Source organism: Nyctibius grandis, chromosome 5 (genome assembly GCF_013368605.1).
Source record: "Nyctibius grandis isolate bNycGra1 chromosome 5, bNycGra1.pri, whole genome shotgun sequence".
NCBI classification, from domain to species: Eukaryota; Metazoa; Chordata; class Aves; order Nyctibiiformes; family Nyctibiidae; genus Nyctibius; species Nyctibius grandis.
The window spans coordinates 41,296,992-41,317,019 of record NC_090662.1 but is presented as its reverse complement, the minus strand read 5'-3'; the positions used below and the strand labels follow the sequence as shown (position 1 = coordinate 41,317,019).

At 40.0% G+C, this 20,028-nt stretch overlaps 1 protein-coding gene across 1 annotated transcript in view; it reads left to right on the top strand.

The window, feature by feature from the left end:
* Positions 1-20,028, top strand: part of GRIP1 (glutamate receptor interacting protein 1) — a 369,469-nt gene that overhangs the window by 174,579 nt on the left and 174,862 nt on the right. The gene's annotated exons all lie outside the window — the stretch shown is intronic.

Sequence of the window (20,028 nt, the reverse complement as noted above, 5' to 3'; positions counted from 1 at the left end):
TTGAGGGTGAGTTGTGAGCATCTGTCATTCCTACTCATCACTCACTGTGCGACCAGTGCAACTTGGAAAGAAAAGGGGAGAAAAAGCCTTTTTCTTTTTTGGCAGTCTTTGTCCGTTTGTTGAACGTGACTGAAATGAGCTTGTTGGTCTCATCATAACATTAAATGGACAGGAAGGGATGTGATACGAACCATCATTCAAATCCATTGCTAATGGCAGGGTGAGCTATGTGCTAGCCATAGCTCAGTGCCTTCCTGTGGGACCTTGTCCTTAGTGCTGCTTAGTGCTTATCAGATTGAGATGATGGGCTTGAGAAGGAGCCTGTCCACCAAAGTGCTGTTTTAAATAAAAGGTGAACATTTCAACACTTGACAGTATTTTTGAGCAAACAAAAAGTGGCTTTTTGTTAGTCAGGCATTGTATAACTGTACTAAATGTACTGTTCCAGTAAAAATGTAATGGGGGTATTGAAGGGTGTGCTATGATATAACTGTATGGCTGTTATTTATTCACATGATGAAGCTTAAGGTATTTAGTTCAGTTGTGATTCGTTCTGATATCTGGGCGTAAGTTTCCAAGCAGCCTTACACAAAGGGTGTTGAGTTGCCTCTTAATTAGTATTGAACCTTCTGGGAAAGGACTGCTGACTCACTATATAACTCACTCTGCAACTGCTGTGTCATTTGTCATACACCGCTAAGCAACTCTCAGATATTAGAAACCATCCATCAGTACCTCCCTCAGCTGGATCCAACCTGACCGCTTACGAATGAAAGCCTCCCAAAATCAAAGTCAATCTTCTGAGCTATTCAGTCCCTTGAAACAAATGTTTCATGTGGAATAAACTGAATATTAATGACTCTGATAAGAAAATGAACCTTTGTAGTCCTCTCTACCATTTTCTCTTCTTTGTTTCTGCTCAGAGTGAGTGGGGTGGTCTTCTCTTGGTTTGCAGCTCTCCATGGGTTGAACTCCAGACTCCATGCAGGCATTTCAATATGGTCCTACCCCTCTTCCAGCTCCTCTTTGGCTTAAAGAGCTGAAAGAGAGAACAAAGACCTTTGGGCTCTGAATCCCACCCAGGACTGTATCCAGAACTACAAATCCTGGATGAGACATCTGTTGCGCTTCTGATCATCTCAGCGCTGGAGCCTATGGCATTACAGCTTTGGTTCGTAACCTCAGCCCTTTAAGGGAAAATGACAACGAATACATTTATTCATACAGGCTTTCAGATGTTATGTCAAAGAGTAAGGCCAGTAGTTCTTATAAGAGCAAGTAGCAAGAGGAATTTGAGTTTACCTCTGCTCAGATCTTAAAGGTATACTGTCAGATATACTGTCAATACAGAGTTTGTATCCAGGCTTTATTTAAAAAAAAAAATACATAGGGGCTCGGATGGTTTATTTAAAGGGTTTTGTATTTTGCAAATTTGCTCTGTGTTTATCAGAGCAAGTGAAAACTCACTAGGAAAGAACAGAGAAAAAGAATATAAGCCAAGTACTTAAAAATTTATGAAAATTGCATAGTTTTTCTCTCTGCTTTTGGTGATAGGATCTTGAAGTAGTAAATTCAATATTTCCAGCATTCCAAGTAGTCCTTCCAATATCTGCCCTATCTTTGTGCAGAAGGCAGGGAAAAGGCTTGTTTACACCTCAGGTGCAGGCATGTCCCAAATCTGTCAATTGAAAATGCCCAGGCAGAGGCCAGTGGGAAGTAGAGCACCATGCACCCCGCCCAGGGCTGTTTCACAGGCACCACTCGGAGACCCCCCGAGTGAAGAGTCCTTGGTCATCACCTTTTCATAGATTAACAGACTTAAAATGCACAGCCTGAAATGAGCATGTCATTGGAAGATGTGCTGCCTCTTTGTGTAGGTAAGCGTGTAAATGTGGTTTATTATTTTTAGGGTTGGTTTTTTTTTTACACCTATTTTGGAGGAAATTTAGCATCCTCACTGAAGCCTCATGTGAATGACTTCAGCAGCTGTAGGCTTGTCTTCATGTCAGTAAGATGTTTTGGCATAAATGAAATACCTCTTTCAGGAGAATGCTGTGCTTCTAATTAAAAGAAAAAAATCAAGACACCGGCGTGTTGTTCTGAGAGGGAGTGCAGTGGGTACCTGCATTATGACCAACTTAAGGAAGATGCTTCCTTTTTTTGGCGTTTTTTCATATCTAAAGGAAAGCAAGGAGAGATTTGCTATTTATATTTTTTTTTTTTTTTTACACTTTGTTTCTTTATACTGTACTAGGATTGTGCATCTGAACTTCCTGCAGCCTCACCTGCTTGCTCCAGTGTGCATTTGGCATTGTTACAGGAGCCAGCATCCGTGTTGCTGGATCATAGTACTAGCAGAGCTTCTCTGACCTGGAGCTCAACCAGCGATAGCAACTGCTCCATAAACACGGGCTGTCTTGGTTGGTTTTGCTCTAGGTAGGGCTTCTCCCTCCCGAAAAGTAACTTTACTGCTCACCTGACCCAAATGTCTGAATTCCCTATTAACAGGCTGCACCTTTAGGGGTTTTCCTCCGTGCCCTGGAAGGTGAGCCTCAGGTGCAGTAGGCGATGTTGATGTGAGCAGCTTGAAGCTCCAGTTCTGGCCAAGCAGAGAGGATGAATCTTTAATGCCTTCTGCTTGAACTGCATTGCGTTTTCATGCATCACGGAAAGTGCTGCATTCAGTCTTTATTTAGGTTTTCTTATCAGGTATGAAATGAGCTGATGGCAAAATCTGCAGTTACTTCAGATTTTTAAATGATGGAGCTAGATGGCTGTAATCTTCTGTCTTCTGACATGATTTTTACCCCTACATTTTTATGCCCCAGCAGAAATGATAAGAATTCAAATGGTAATGATGTAGCATCCAGATGCATAGCACACACACGTGTACGCACAAAATATTGATTTAATATATGTCCTGACAAGCTGGTCAGGCAGCAATCTGAAGGAGAGGAAACCTCTGAAGTGAAAGAGAAATAATGACAATAATGAAGAGGCAGAACATTGATTTTAATACATAGCAGCAGTACGAAGATCTGGGTCTGATGAATCAGAAGGGGGAAGCTGGCACAGGAGCCTGCTGTGATTTGTTGCATACATTTGTTTCCATTTTTATCCATTAGCAGCAGTGTGAGCGTTCAGATGCAGCCGAGAGATCGGGAATGGGGAGCAGGGGGAGGGAAACTTGGGCTGTTAAAGCTTTGATAGGTGGTGAATTTATATCAGCTAGCTTTCTAATTTCCTGTTAAAATGCCCGGGCCCCTTTCTACTTGCCTTATTTTTTAAATAAATAAATAAATGGCACAGTTACCATCCCATTTCCATGTTCCAAGCGGCAGCTTGGGAGCGTTTCCATCACCTCAACAGTTTCATGGACCTTTCCGGTAAGGCAGCAGGTCTTGGAGGTTGGTGCAGTACCATTAGCATATGCCTCTGCAAAATATTTCATCCTTTTGTGACTCCCTTTTGATCAATTAAGTTTTTGTAGCTTTTTCCAAGTAAGTTCATTGAGAGAATCTGTACACAGCCTTCTCTTTGTGGTACCAAGTTTATTTTCATTGCTGAAGTGCAGCAGCTGGTGTGATGCAAACCTAAATGTATGTTGGGGGGAAAAAAAAAACAAGTGCTTTACAGCGATTGCTGTACGAGCTGGTTTTTGTAAAACCTGTGACACATGAACAAATACAAGGAAATTCAACCATACAGTATTGCCAGCTTTCTGTCTCTGGCTGTGAACACACTGATCTCTGGTATCTGTAGATGTAGCCTGTTCGTGCTCATCCAGGTAGAGTTTGACCTTACATTTGAACGGAAAGCTAGCGACATGCCATGGAATATGTTAATATGTGCACTTAAAAAGAAGAGAGGCCGCTATCTTCTCTTTAATTCAGTGCTGGTTTCTATAAAATTTCAGTAGTGAAATAAATATTGAATAAGCATTAAAGAGGGAGAGGGATTTCAGGTTTGGAATGTAATGCGGCCTTAGTTAGTAAGGAGTGTAGATTTGTGAATAATAAACTCTGCCACAGTTTGGAGTATAATACAAAGTTAATGGAAGAAAATACTAGTGCTTGATGCAATACTTCAGGATGTTCATGTGTCTTTCTAAGTGTTTGGTGAATTTTAAATGCTCATGATTTAACAAGGGAAAATATCTCAAAATGAGTTGGTTGAGAAAACCCCCAGGAGCTGAGTCAAGGATAAGGAAGGGAGTAGTGAGTTAACAACCTCGATAACTGTTGATAAAATTAGCAGATTGAATTAGATCAGGAGACCTACATAGTAATAAGAGTGGAGATGCATTTAACTAGTCTTTAAAACAATCAGAAATCTGTAGTATGCAGAAGAATATCGTATGACTTAGCAAGTTAATGCATCTATGGGGAAATAATCCAAGATACAATGATATATTGTGAATGGAAAGCATTGTTGCATAGAGGGACCGGCATGCGTGGACAAATGGCAGTGAAGTTTGCTATACCATAATAGCAGTAACACTTGCAAAAAGGAGTTACTAATGCTCTACTAAGAAAGGGCATGTCACAGGCACAGGAACGTAACTGCTCCTACTTAAATCTCTGTTGGACTGCACCAAGACTATTAAATTAAATTACGGCTGCTTCCTTTCTTGAAACGTAGGAGCAAACAGAAAGGGTTCAGTAAAAATGCAACAGATGGATTGCAGACCTGGGTTATGATAAAAGATAAAAATTTATGCGTGTAGCATATTTGTATCCAATGGATAATTAGTAGAAACACCCAGATACCTATGAAGAGAGGTGACGAATTTTACAGGAAATTTTGAAAGGTCACAACAGTTGCAGAAAAGCATGGAAAAATAAAGGAAAAATTAGAATGGGTTATTAAGAACATTTCGCTGAGATTCATTGAATCGTGAAACATCTTCAAAGTGAAGAATTTTGACAGTGTGACATGATGAAGTGAAGTGGCAGTTCTCAGAGCAGTGCTGGGGTGGCATTTGGACCAGCCCAAGCTGTGACTCTTCTCAAGCCCCTAAAGCCAGCCTGAGAGCTTCTAACTCATCAGGAATTCAGGGTGGGGTTGTTTGCACTTTTAAAAAAATATATGCAAGTTCCAGGCAAAATTACTAGTTAGTTAATGGAAATGTAATAGAGAACTTGAAGTTTGATGTCAGTTTAAGCTATTAATTCATACCTGACAGTGCAAAAGAAATGTGTGAGAGGGTGTTTGCATGAAAATGTTGGAGTATTAGAAAAATAAATTAAACAGTTATTTTTTTACTACTAATTGATAGTTTACAAGTGATAAGTTTACAATAATACAGGAAGAATTTGTTGTTTATAGGAAGATATTCGGTGCTTTGTTCTTTTCAATTATCCTTTTAAATTTTCCAAGAGAAACGTTTGTTTTGCTGACTGGCGTATTTTAGTTTTCTGTTGAGCTGTTCTTGAATACATTGTTTTGCCTCTGTATTTAGCTGCTCCCAGTTTGTTATTGATCGTTATTGTATAGAAAACCTGGTAAGTATGCATACAGACTTCCAAGTGTTAATGTTATCTGGCCAAGCTTCGAACTTTTTTGAAGAGCATTTTAGAAGGAGCTATTAAAAGTGTGATGAATAGCATCGGGACACCACTAAAACACTAATGATCCATGGAGGAATGACACTAAAACAAGCTTGAGGTTATCAACCTTTCGCTTTTGACACTTATGTTACAAATATTTCAACCCCTTGCCTGGGAACCTTTCCTTCATTTGTTTTGTTAACTGTTTCCTGAGAGCAAAACACGATGATAATTTCCTTTGAGTCATACACGTTATAGATGTTCTCTTTTCCTGATATAAATAACATGCTTTATGCTACTTTGCTTGTGCATTTTTGCCATCTGTTGCTGTGGATCCTGTCCTTTCTTTTATAGCAGAAGGGAGGGGATGTGTTCAGGGGGAGGATGGTGTGCAAAAGGGTTTCCCTGCTCTCTGTTGACACTTTGAGAATGGAGCATAATGAGGCAGGTTTTCTAACATTAGGAATTCTGATTATAAAATTATTTTTGTATGAGTGTTAATAATATGTTTGATAAAACATGTTCTGTAGCTAGTCCTATCTTTTAATAACATTTGACTAGTATAGATTTCACAGTTGTGCAAACCTGATTAGTATTTTAAGGATGAAAATAGCCTGAAGACCCTTCCAGTCCATTTTTCAATGGTGTCCATTTCTTTCAGAGCAGTTGCTTGAAGTAGATACGGACAGCAGGAGGCCATCACTATCTCATCTTTTGCTTTCTATACTTTCTAAGGCAAGACAAGACATGTAGGCTGTTTGGTTACCCCTAGTGTAAGCAGGATGAGGCATCCAGCCTGTTACTGTTACAGCAAGTGCAATAATTGACGTTCTGCGAAAATGCGTATTCCAGAAAGGCAAGCAGGCAGTGGCTCTTCAGGGAACTGTTTTGATAGTTTTATCCGTCAGTCGATCTTCCCATCAGAAAGTGGTGATTAGTTTGAATTTTGTTGGCTTTGAATTCCAACCATTTGTTTTACCTGTGAAGCTTTTCTTTTGCATCCCGTGTCCATCAAGTGATGGAGAAGCTCTTCAGCACTCAACACGTCCTTCCTATGACAGCTCTCACACACTGAGTAATCAAGTTACAGTCTAAACTCTTCCAATAAGGTATTATGCTTGCCGAGTCCTTCACTGCACAAGGCATTTTTATTGCTTAAATCACTCTTGGTACTCTTCTCTGCACCCTCTCCTGTTTTTCAACCTTTTCAAAACAAACAAACAAATCTGAACCAAGCAAAAGCCCAGCATAGATACTGGAGTTAAATATCAGGTTCTAGTATAGGTCTCCCTACACAAGGCAGGTAGCGATCTTTTTGGTACTTCTATTCAGTCTTCCCCCATTTATACAAGCAGTGGTTGCATTAAACGTGTTGTTGCAGTTGCTGTTCATTTACTTACCTTGAATGATCTGCTCAGTCATTTTTAGAGTCATCATATTCTGGGATACACTCCCTAGTACTGCAGGTGTGTCTCTCCTTATTCTTGCGTCTAGTATTTGGATGCTTAATTGTGTGACTTTTCCTTAAACTATGATGAAAAAAGTATTTGCTAGCATACAGAGGGTTTTTTACAGTGTGCAGCACTGGGAGATACCCAAGCAAGCTCTCGTTTAGCTGCCAGATGGAGTCTGGTCATAGTAATACAGAATGAATTCAGACTAACTCACTTTATTTCTGAGCCTTGAGCTAGGCTAGTGAATTCAAAGTGTGTACTGCATTGTGCAGTGCAGCAGTCCCTGATGGGATGTAGGTGTCTGCAGTGGAAGAGCACACGAGTCTCAATAGGTCTCAGTTCTTATTTTTTATTTGTGATTGCAGCTCAGATGTTCAAATACCTTTTAAACAGTTATGATTCAATTGTTGATCCATGATGTCTTCATTATTCATTAATTCCATTTCAAAAACCAAGAATCACCTAAAGCAAAGGCGTGGGATTTAAAGGCTGTATAGAACTGTCAATGCTACTGTCCATATGCTGTGATATGTTGATGTACGACAGCAGAACACAGAACACTCTTCCTGAGACTGTGAACGCTATATGTTTGCACAATAACTTGAGGGATGTGCCTTCTCGAATAGGTGCATAGTTTCAGAAGATCACAGAATCACAGAATGTTAGGGATTGGAAGGGACCTCGAAAGATCATCTAGTCCAATCCCCCTGCTGGAGCAGGATTACCTAGACCATATCACACAGAGAAGATCTGGTGTGGATGCTAGGCTTCAAATTTGAGGCCAGCTAAAGCTATGTTTTTCTCACAAATTTTACTTCAGAACAGAAAACCAGAGGAAACAACTTGGTCATTGAGTCACAGCCCGCCAAGTGATAGAAACCGATTCCAGGGCAGTCCGTTGGGTATCGACATTGCTGGTCTCAGGACCACAGAGGCCACAGAATACGTGACACCAACGTTGTAAAATGCCAACCGCCACAGCTGTAACAGCACTGGCCTCAAGTTGTGCCAGAGAAGGTTTAGATTGGATATCAGGAAAAATTTCTTCACCAAAGGGGTTGACAAGTACTGGAACAGGCTGCCCAGGGAAGTGGTGGAGTCACCATCCCTGAAGGTATTTAAAAGACTGTAGATGTGGTGCTTAGGGACATGGTGTAGTGGTGGACTTGGCAGTGCTGGGTTAATGGTTGGACTTGATGATCTTAAAGGTCCTTTCCAACCAAATCAATTCTATGATTATATGGTTCTAATTTCAGTATAGAAACCCACTCTGCTTTGGAAAAGCAGCTGCTACCACATCTTCCTGCAACTTACACGCAGGTAGGAATGCAACAGTATCAGTGAATCAGTATTTCCCTTTGTCTTGCAAAGGTTTGGAGGTGTTGCCAGTTGAAACTCTGCTTGTGCCATCCCTTCTTCCTGCTGCATCTCCAGAGCTATAATCTTCCATTACCATCCTTTTTGACGGTATCTTGAACATAAAGGCTTGCACAAAAAACCTTACTGAGTTAATTCCTAAAAATCTCCTGTAGTGGATTAAATGACCTTATGTTATATTCTTGACTCATCCCTCCAAATACACATTTTATTTTTTAGTGTGATATTCCAATTTTGCGGCTGCTAAATAGGTTGATAAAAATATGGAAACAAAGCAGTATAGCTAGAGAAAGGTATAATTATTCCACTTTTGTTCAAGTGGTTTCAGTGGAATCATAATCTTTTTTTTTGTTTTTAAATTAAAGTAAAAACAGCTGCTTTCTGCTAAGTGTAAGAGATTGTCCCTGCTTCCAGTATGGTAATTTTGAGGAAATGCTTAGCTGTGTTTCGTTCGAGACTGATATAGCAATAGGAAGGTCATCATTTTGACTAGTTGAAACAGCCTCTACAAAGTACAAAGCCTTACAGAAATTGTAATTACAGGAGTCTTTAACCATGTACTGCAGCATGTGGAAGCTACTTGTAAAACAGCGTCATCCTTTAGTTTTGAGATTACATTAAATCCCTCAGCCTGTAATGCATGTTGCTGGCAGGAGCCCACTCTGGGCTGATTGCATCCATTGAACAGGGTCGTTACTCGTCATTTCTCTCCATGAGACCTACAGGCATCCTGGAGGGTGCAGGGCAGGTTGTGGTACCTAGTCCTTTCACTGCTGCTTCTGCTGGGAGGGCAGACAGACTACCTGGGTTGTGGTTTATTTCATTATATTTTGAAAAATTATAGATTCTTTACTAATTGCTGGTTCAGAAGATACAAGGGCAAATTATTAGTAATGCTTCTGAAAGAAAGCAGTCTCTTCTGTCATTGTAAACCAAACCAAAGAAAGGGTACAGGCACATGTAGGTACTAGAAATTGAGCAGTATCTGAAATGGTTCACAAGCTATTGGTTTTGTGAAGAGATTTTGTTCTGAATTAAATCTCAACTAGTTGTGACTATGCCTGAAGTCACCTTTGAGAGACTGCAATATACTTGTGCTACTAGAAGTTTCTAATTTTTTGTAGTATGTGCGGTATCTTCCTATTTTGTAGTTCTCTTAAGTCCCTAATTACTTTTAAACAAAGATTTGCAGCTGGGAAAGCCTGGGAGAAGCTGAGCAGCCTATTTTGCCAGGAACTGAAACAAGATTAGGAATGAAAAGTCAGAGTCGTGCTACATATCTCAAAGGTCTTTTGAGGACAGTTTCTCCAGTAAGAAACATCTCTCAGCCTTTGTATATTGGTGCAGTTTCACTGCAAAGGACAGTTTTAATTTTTGCCAGTAATTGATACGGACTGGCATAAAGCATTTTTGTGAAGCTCTAGGGTGGGATTGCTGGGAAGGCTAATGTAGGGAATGCTGTTCCTTACGTTAAGCTAGAGGGTAGTGTGTACTGCAGAGCTATTCTCATATAGAAAAGATGTATGTATTCTGTTTCCTTTAGTACTACGTTATAAATTTTATAAAATATATCGCTAAATCAGACTTTTAAAAAAAAATCAATTAAAATGTGATTCTTTGCTATATTATAAAACAAAAAGCCATCCCAGAATGTGGCCTTATTGACCAGTTTTACCACCAGTTGTTTAATACCCTCCGATTCAAAAAGGCTAACGTTGCTTGGAGTCAAGAAATTAAGATTTTTTTTTCTTAACAGAAAGTCCCTGAAATATTTTTAGCTAATCTATTCCTAGGCAATGAAGCTACTGTATTTGTATGGTGCCACAGCAGTGGTGTTTTGACATCCACTCAGATCTTTAACAGCTTTATTCTCATCATCTGTTACCACTTTCAGCACTCATATATCCTCGTTTTCCAACATGCTGCACCTTCTACGTGAAATGTTCACCAGCAATGGTCATCGGAAGCCACCCACACCTCTTAATGACTTCTAATGACCTATAAAGCCTTCTGCTTCAATGTCTACATGAAATAGTCCAACAGCATTGCAGAGGTGGTTAATATAGTTAGAAAATAGCTGCTGTAGTTGGTGTGATAAAAATGTAAATTTACAAGACCCTCCAAATTATGCAAAGCTGACAAGTTATCTGCGTCGATAATCTGAGCACTGGGGAACAACAGGGTGGTTCTATTGTGCTTTCTTTTTTTTCCCTCTCCCTGTAGCGAAGGGGAATCTTTGTAATAAAACAGTATCCATTGCAAAATACTCTATTGCCTGAGTCTGCTGCTGCATGGGAATACAGCCCTTCTCTTTGGGATGAAAAATGTTCAAATTTTGTTTTGTTAAGATTGAGATTCTTGGTTTTGTTGCTAGTTTTTTACTGATATAAGGACGTATCAAATATGATAGTGGAAATGTTTCAGTTTTCAAAACAGAAGTATCCATATTGTCATTCATTATTTTCAGAGCTAAATTAATTTTCTTTTTGCTTAAAAACCTGACTTTTGGTTTGGATCATGTGGTAGGTGCCAGTGGTATCTTTTAAAATGATGGAAGAAAATATTCAGTTGTACGAAATCTTAATGCATTCAGAGTTCATAATATTTCATTTCACTTTTCTTATCTGTATGGATCTGCTAGATATCATTGTGTCTTCCTGACACATTAAACATTTGATATCTGTATGTCTTTCTGGTTGCCTTAGTGTTTCATTGAGGCTGTAGTTTGAGTATATCACTGTCTTCATTGAACTCCATGGGCTGGCTTTCTAAAAGGACTGGGTCTTCGGTGTATGCCACTTTGACCAAGTGAGTAGTCTGTAGTGTATCCTCTTCATAGAGGTGGTGCACAAACTTGACCCATAAAGAAAAATAGGAGCATGCAACATCCAAAACCAATTATGGCAGCTCATGTGGACAAATACCCTGTAAAGTAAAAGAGGGGAGAGGGATGTAAGTGGTTTTGTGATGCTGCTTAGTCAGGGTGTGAAAGGAAATGTTTGATGCAAAGTGAGTGGAATTTAACCAGGAAGTAGCTTCTGGGTATATATGCCTATGAAGTGGCAGGGTGTGAGTATGAGAGTTATGTTTGCTGGATAAAAAAATGCATTTTTGGCAAATTTACTTTTTTCCCACAAACACAATTTGATATTTTGCAGAATTTGTATTCTTCATTGAATACTGTATTTTCACAGAAATTTCCTGACTGTATCTAAATCTCACACTACATAAAGGTTATAATCTTCAATTTAATTTAGAGAAATTTCATTACATATTTTTTTTTTATCCTGCACAGAAGTGTAATAGATCTTTACTTCCTTTGATTCATTTATTTCAGCTAATGTGATCTGATAAGATTAACCAGAAGATGGTGTTAAATAGGATATGTATATTATACTGCCTGTCTATATGGAAATAAAAGCTTCTTTCATCTAGTGACCTTCTACTGAGTATTTATGAATATACATTCAGTTGAGAAAATATTTGTGTGTTATATATATCCTAGAGTTTATAAATAACCTTTCAGACTCCTGAAGAAAGGAATGAGTGCAGCAATAAAAGTGATACAAATTCATGCTGCTGTCCAAAAGGAACAAAATGAAAAAGGAGATTTTTACAGATGAGCCCAGAAAAAATAGTAGTAAAATTTGTAGCCCTATTAATTAAAGAGGAAAAAATGTAGTTGGTAAAGACTTTTACCTGTGTTATATGGAGTATAAATAAATTTTCAGTATGTCTGGAGGTTTTTTATCCCCCCTCCCCTTTATTTTTGACCTCCTCTCCCATTTTTTTTCCTGAACAACCAGTTGAGTCCATCTGCAGAGTTGAATGACTGATGTCTCAGAAAAAATGCTGGCTGACTTTTGGAAAGTCAGGACGTTTAATAATCACAAAATCCTTAATTTGGTTAAAAAAATATTTTAGACAGTTAAGAATACCTGAGGTGTACTTAAAGTCTTTTCAGAAGCAGGACTTTGGGCAAGAACAGTTCTGGCAATCCTGGTGATCGCTGTCCTGCAAGAAGGTGGTAAAACCATGAGCATCATGAGTGAATATTTTAGAAATTGTTTCAGTAACTGGATTACTTGAACTACCAAAAAAAAAAAAAAAAAAAGGAAAAAAAGCCCTGCAGTAAATACAATATATCATTACATTCAGTGCCGTACTTGAAGTACGAAATCTTTGTCTTACGAAATCTTCTTGAGGAATTCAAATCTGCACATGATCTCCTTTGGCAAGGACAGAAAAATTGTCTGAAGAAACATAAGCAAAAAATAATCCTATTGACTTGGTTGGAAGTGGCTATTGCTGTGCTTCAGAGGCTATTTAGCATATGGACCAGTACCTAGAAGAAGTAATAAACAATATGTTAAGCTTTTTGGATCAATGACTACATCTTTTCACTGTTACTAAAGCCTTATCTGACCAGATCTGCAGCTGGTTTTGCATATATATCACAGTTTCTGTGTCATTATTACAGTTTTATACATTTTTACATAATCCCATTGGGGCTCAGCATGTCCTTAGCAAAGGCTTGGTTTTTCTCCTGTGTCTGAAGTCTGTTTTCTGTAGCCTTCTGGCTCCATAAGTGTGCTCTTTTCTGCTCCCTCTCCCAAGGGGGCTGAATGAGGGTAAGTCATGGAGTCAGATCACAAAGGCAGGTAGCGAGAAGTTCTTTCTTATGGTGCAGATACAACCTCTTGCTGTTCTCTGCACAGCAGAAGTCCTCACAGATGTCAAAATTGCACTCTGAAGGAGAGAAGTCAAAAGCGGCCCTCAAGTCGAGAGCTGCTCACCAAAACCACCTTGCTTCGAAGGGCAGGAGGAGCACTGCAGGCTCACATGGCTCTGGTGCTGGCAGGTGATGGCAAGGTTTGTCTCCAAAGAGGTGGGAGTGGAGACCTGTCTACCTGTTGTAGACAGAGCTGACCCCACACTTACGCAGTCTTCCTTGTCTCTACTGACTGGGAAGAATCAGAACAAATATTAGGGCAGCTAAACGATCGTCTTGCAGTATCTTCTCGTTACACTTGAGGTGTAAGGGGAGGTGTTTAAATGGGACTGTCTGTGCACGACAAGATTTATGGCATCAAGGACAGGCACCTGGCAGATGAAAAGATGGCAACATGGATTCTGGATGCTGGTCTGCAGAAGGGGAGCAGCAAGTTCAGGACAGCTTCGGCATCTCAAACCTGAAAGAGCCATGAGCAGGGGCTGCGTGTTGAGCCATAGCCTTGTGATAGTCTCTGGAACAGCTTTTCCAGTGGAGCACAGAGAAAGGAAATCGGACACAGGGTGGTATTGACTGCTGTTATTGGTGTGAAGTCCTGTTACCTGAGCAGGAGGTGGCAAGAAAGAATGGTGGCAAATTTTCTCCTCAAGAAGCAGATTGGCAGCGTTGAAAGATAAAGAGCCACTTACTCCTTTCTTGGTTTCATCTTTTTGAGGGGAAGAGAATACACAACTCCTCTTCCCCTCCATGATACTCCAAGATTTTCCATTTTCTTTCCAAGACTGCTGAATTACACTGGCTTAAACCTCCACGTTCTTCCCCTGGTTTCACCCCTCCTTGCATGCCCTGTCCGTCCCTGGACGGAGGTCTGCAGTTACAGGGCTGAAGTGATCAGCCCACGACTTCAGGTGCGTTTGCTTTTCCGCTGGTTGGATTTTACAACTGTATGGAACAACTGCTGCTACAAGAAGCAATAACAAGGTTGGCGAATAGATGACTCGATTACCCCTATCTGGTTTTAATGACAACGGAATAAAATCAGTTTTCACTGGGCCTGTCTGGGCGATCGCAGTTGTGCTGATGGAATCTTTCACCTTGGCCTTGGAAATATGGTTGTTCCTGTAACCAATAAACCAAAATAAGAAAAACAATTACTGTAATAGTGGGGTGGAATATGGGAAGCACGGAGCTGCTGATGCAGCACAGAGCAGGCGGGGAGAGAGGAACGGCTCCACGTGTGAAATCTGTCCGTACCTCCTCCTGGCTTTCTGTAGCTGACAGCAGAAGATGTGCACCCTAATGCTAGACTATAACATTAAATATAGTGATGGATAAAAGGTGGCAGAAGATAAACTGAGCAATTTTGTAATGAAAGCAAGTGAATGGGACAGAGTATATGAAGACAGTTTTAAATGTATTACCCAAGTGAAGCAGAAGTCTTGACAAAGACGTAATTGTTTATTGTTTTAAAGGACAGGATCTGATGCAGCACTTGGTTTCTGTGCATAAATCTGACTGGACAAACTTTATATGACTTATTTTTCTTTGCTTGTTTGCATGGTTTTTAGAATGGGTGCAGAGTTTTGTCCTTTAGTGAATTTTTGGCTCCATAAAGGTGGGATGGAGCTCTTGCTTAAGTGGTGTGCTCTGCTTCATCCTTTTCTGAATGAATTGTAAAGGCAGGTTAATTTGCTGTCTGAATGGACAGAAGATAATGTAAAGCTCCTGGTGGGCTGAAGAAATCTTGCAAAATCTTACAAATGGCGTAGTGTTTGGCGAAGTAAGTTTTCAGATGCACTAAAAGCTGCTCTCCAGTGAGGGGAGAAAACCAGATTCATTGTGTGTTTTCCGTGCAGCTTAATTTTATTCATTTTGGTGTGATCAAATGCTCGCCCCGCACACAACAATCCATCTCTTCCCCCTGACTCTCGCCCTCCGCCTCTGGTCTGTGCTTCAATGGCTGTAATATACTTGTCTACAATTGTCAAAAAGCTCTCCTGGTGACAAAACCAGGCTTTTGCTTTTCTTCTTCCCTTACAGATCTGTTAGATTTGAATCTTCAATATGCTTTGATTAGAATATTTTCCATTTGAAATTGGCTCCTTCTCCCCCAGAAGTAGGATTCCTAGTGTTTTTGCCCTATTTATCCAGAGGGAACCATAAGGGAAAGATGTGAGGAAAGAGAGAGAGGAGAAAAATCACCAGATCTGCTGAAACACAGGGCCCTTTGCCTGGCACAGCGACCATCACTCTCTGCACGGTTGGGGAATGTGAGAGACTGGGGAACGGCTCCCTCTAATATCTGCATCTGTGTGTGCAGCTGGATGCTTTCTAGCTTTTAAAGAAATGCTGCTTTTTCAGCCCTTCATCTCCCCCATGCAGGTGGTGATGGTAGTAATGAATGACATAGCTTTGCTGGATGACACGGAGCTGATCTCTGCATCAGCCAAGAGGAATTAAGCTTTGTCACTCCCCACCGGGGCTACCTTTCTCCTGGTATGTGCGGGAGGAGGAATTCGCAGGCTCCGGCTGCAGTCACCCGAGCGGAGCCCTGAGAGCGGAGCCCTGAGCGCGCTTTGCTGGGGAGGCAGGCAGCGAGAATGATAGCTGTCTCGTTTAAATGCCGCTGTCAAATCCTGAGAAGACTTGCTAAAGGTAACGTGCTTTCCGTGCTTATTTGTTCAGGGGCTCCGTTGCAGCCTGATGTTTTTACTTTTAAATATGATCGTCCTTCTAGTTTGCTGTCAGGTAACAAAGAACTGTGAATGCAGAAAGGTGTAGGGGCTCTTTCAGTTAAAATCCTTACATGTCCCATGCTGTGCTTCTGCTAGGAGGATAGGTTCGTGTTTTCTTTTTCTTTTATTTTTTTTTTATTGCTAAAAGGAGGATTTTTTTCCTAAGTGAAGTGCTAAAGTTACTGTGGGGTATAATTGTTCTGTATTTCTGCTAACTGCTCGTAGGAGTCCCTCCCGGGTCAGTGCATGCTCTGCCTTACTGGGAACAACTGGCAGTGAGATTCAGGACCTATATCCAGCACGAGTTTCTGTTGTTTAATGTTGTTCATAAGCTATTTCTGTCTCTGCTTTAGATGCCAAAGGCTTTTGGATGTGATGAAGTAGGGATAGCAGCATGTGTTTTTTTCAGGGCTCCACTCGCATGTCACACTTGTGAAGTTAATTCGCCTGTTAGAGCAGTGTGCATTTTATGTTACTGTAAATCTTCATGATGGCCAGTTTTATCACTCAGAACTTTAAAATACTACTTGCATCTTACTCTGAGTCCTGTGTGATTATTAAAGCAGCTATGTGAAAACCTATCTGGATAAGACATCTTCCATCTTCAGAAATTAACATCTTAGTTTTTAAAAATAACTTAATTTCTTAAAAAATCTGTTATGTTTGATAATTTTTCCTTCTCTGTGTAAAAAGGTTTGTTTGGGGATTTTGGCTTGGTTTGTGGTGGAAGCTTCCAACGTTATAGTGGCATTATGTATCTGCAAATAAGAAGCTTCTATTTTTTAGCTTGGGTACTGTGAAACAGTTAATGGCCATTGCTGTGCAGCTGGAAACACATCCATATGTAAATGAAACTATTTGTATCAGCCAAGCTTGAAAAATCAGAAATCTTTGCTTATTAATCAGTATAGCTCAAAATCAATTAGTATTTTATTTTGCGGAAGCGTGGAAGAGTAAGATGCTAATACAATGAGGTCAGTAATGGGAAAAGAGAAGCATATCGCAATCTAACTTGAATAATGCATTTGCCTGTTCTTTAGATTGTTGTACGGGACCACGTTGTTCAAAACATATGAACTCAAATATTTATTAATCATTCTTTCCTCTGTAGATTTGCTTCTCTTTCAAGTCTGTGCTGGGTAATGCCTATTTTTCTCCTATGTGTAAAATGTTTCTATTTCAGTAGCTTTATTACACATCTGTGAGGTTGGAAGTCAGCATTTTCTCTTTTCCTGGTTTGAGGAGAGGAGCCTTTTTGTCTGCTGATGTCTTTATAAGACAGATCTGGGCACTGATTTAGTCTCTCACTGATGAGAGTTGTTGCTCCACTTAAATACAGTTTCCCTGGGAATAATCAATATTCTTATACATCATAGCCATCTTAATTCTTTCATGCTTCCATCATTCAACAGAACTCAGGCTGGTGGTTTTTTCTCCTTTGAAATAATCTTAACTTCCTTTGAGACTCCTCGCTCCTCCCACTCCCTCACAATAGGAACTGGCATGATGCTATTGATTTTTTGCATTAAAGAGGTGTGCTTTATGCTTGTCTTACTATCAACAGTCTATTAAAAAAAAAAAAAAAGCAGTCTAGAGGTATATTCATGTATTCTCCTGTAAGCCTTATGTATGCCAGACTGGAGTTGCTGTCCAAATTGGCAGGTTCTTGAATTTTCACCATTTTTGGTAAAACCTTTTTTCTTTTAGCTAATTTTTCTGTGCCCCTTGGCCTTGGCTTTTGCATCTTAGACACCAGTTATGGACTGCTCAACATAATCGAGCTAGCTGAGGGTAGCGGTGGACCTTTACCTTGTTAGGGTGGAGAGGAATCTTTTGCCACCAGCTGGCAATCTGCTGCTGCATCAGCTGGGAGATCCCCTTCGCTTCTGGCTTGTTAGTCCTGGGTTTGACGCTTTCATTTAATTCCTTTGCTCCAAAAGCAATTTTGTTTGCTTTAGTATTTTCCCTCAGTGCTTTCCCCCAGCCTGTCTCTGCTGGGATCTTTTTCTTCTGCACTAATCCCATACCTTTGTGCAATCCCCCAAAACCATTTCTTTACTATCTTTCAGGCCCTGCCATGGTGAAAAGAAAAAGGTACATTGGACACTTGATTAGGGTCTTGTGTTTTTACTAAATGATACACGTGCAGTTAATTGTACATCAAAAAGTGGAAATCTCTGCTTTCATTTATTTGTGTATGTCATTTTTCATGCCTGTCTTGACAAAGCAAGCTTGTAACTTCATTTTTTGTTCTTTCAGATAAGGATGTAAGTGGAAAGAAATGCCTCGTCTGGGCAGCTGGAGACTCTCCAAAAGCAATTCTTCGCAACAGGGAGATGTTCAGGCAATATTGTGTTTTACAACAATTACACTCCCCTCTTCCTGTGGTTCATCTTAACCTTTCAAAGCAAAAGGCAGAGCTGTGTCTCTTTGGATTGCTACACTTGCTTAATTTGTCATTTAAAAATCTCTGATAGGAGAATCTTCAAGTGTTCTGAGTGAATTTTAAGGCAAAAATTGCCATATAGTTGTGAGCACGCTCTCCAAAACCTGGTCAGTGACCCACTGCTTCTCTTCCTTCCCGTAGCTGTGAGTCAGACCCTGCAGCATGACAACCCATATCTCTCTTGTCCTCAGCTCCAGGGTCATCTCCAGATAGGAACATTGATCTCCTTATCTACCCTCAGACTTACACCAATCGTAGGACACAGGCACAGTTGTAGAATCACAGAATGGTTTGGGTTGGGAGGAACCTTCAAAGATCATGTAGTCCAATCCCCTGGTCCTCCTTCACCGCTGCCCCTGGCCCATGAACTCCTTCCGTGCCCTGTTGCCTCTCTGTGTACAAGGGCCACTGCAACTGCTGAGGCTGCTGTGCATCAAGTCCTTTTCCATATTTCCACTGTATCAGCTACCCCCTCTTAGGGCAAAATACGTGGCAAACAAGAAGTGTGAGGTATTCATGCAGGAAATTTAAAATACTATGAGATTCGTTCCCTTAATGTGTATGACACTTCACTTTTCTGAGTCTTTATTTTGGAGGTCAGTACATTTTTGGTAACGAAATTGCATGTTACCAAGCTTAGGCGAAGCTCCATATTTGTGTACATTAACAAGCAACCATGGAAGAAAAGTATTATTTTATTTGATGATCCAATTTGCAAGAAGGATGCTGTGTGGGACAGTTGTCTCATACATGCTGAGACATGATTTGGGTTTAGGTCTAGTCTATCTAGTTAGAAGACATTCCTGTTTTCTGCAGCAGTGTGTTGTTTCTACGCTATTTTTCAGTTACAAATTTTTTTAATAGTAGTTAAAATGTTTATGGTGGATAGGAGTTTGTGCTGTAGTTACCTGATTTATTTCATGCATAAATCTCTCATGCTTTTATGTTTGAGCTGAAATATTGCTGGCTGGGTCTCTTTTTAGTTGTGATCATCTATATGTATTTGGAGAGAGAGAGAGAGAGATATATGTATGTATATATATTTTAAGCAATGTTTAAAGTGGTTAAGCAGTTCTGAAAAGAGAAAAGGTATCTTCTCTACCATATTAATTACTGAAATTTGCACTGAGAAGAGGGTTTTTTAATTTTTATATATTCTGTTAATTTTTTCATCTCTTTCCTATCCCAAAAGAGCAAGGTAAGCCAAAAGCTATATTAAGAGTCTGAAGCAGTAGCCATTCTTATAGATCTCCCTAGGAGAAGTACTGGGCTCGGAGAGAATGGTAACTTATATTCAGACCAGTTAAATGTAAAGAAATGCCACGTTTGAAGTTGTAAGCGCAACCACAGATCTGCTCTTCATACATCTGTTTCTGTTGTGTATTTTTTTTTTGTATGGTGGAGAAGTACTAGGGGTTTTTTCCCTCAAATTTATTTCTGTAAGACCTTGGGCACTGAGGAGTATGCTGGGCATACCAAAGAGTCTGTGGTAATCGCTTACATTGAATGTACATGCTAAATCAAAATTGCCCAATTTACAATAATTATGTTAGGTATAACAGTGTAGTACAATAGTGAAAAGTTGCTGGAATGTGTAAGCTGGTCAGGTTTACAGCTAAGTTAACCACTTTATAGTTTAAAAATTGCCTTTCAAGTAGTGCATTACAAAGCCTTGGCTGTGGTTAATTTATGTGTGGACATGTCCAGTTTTTTCCTTTATTAGCCCCAAGAACAG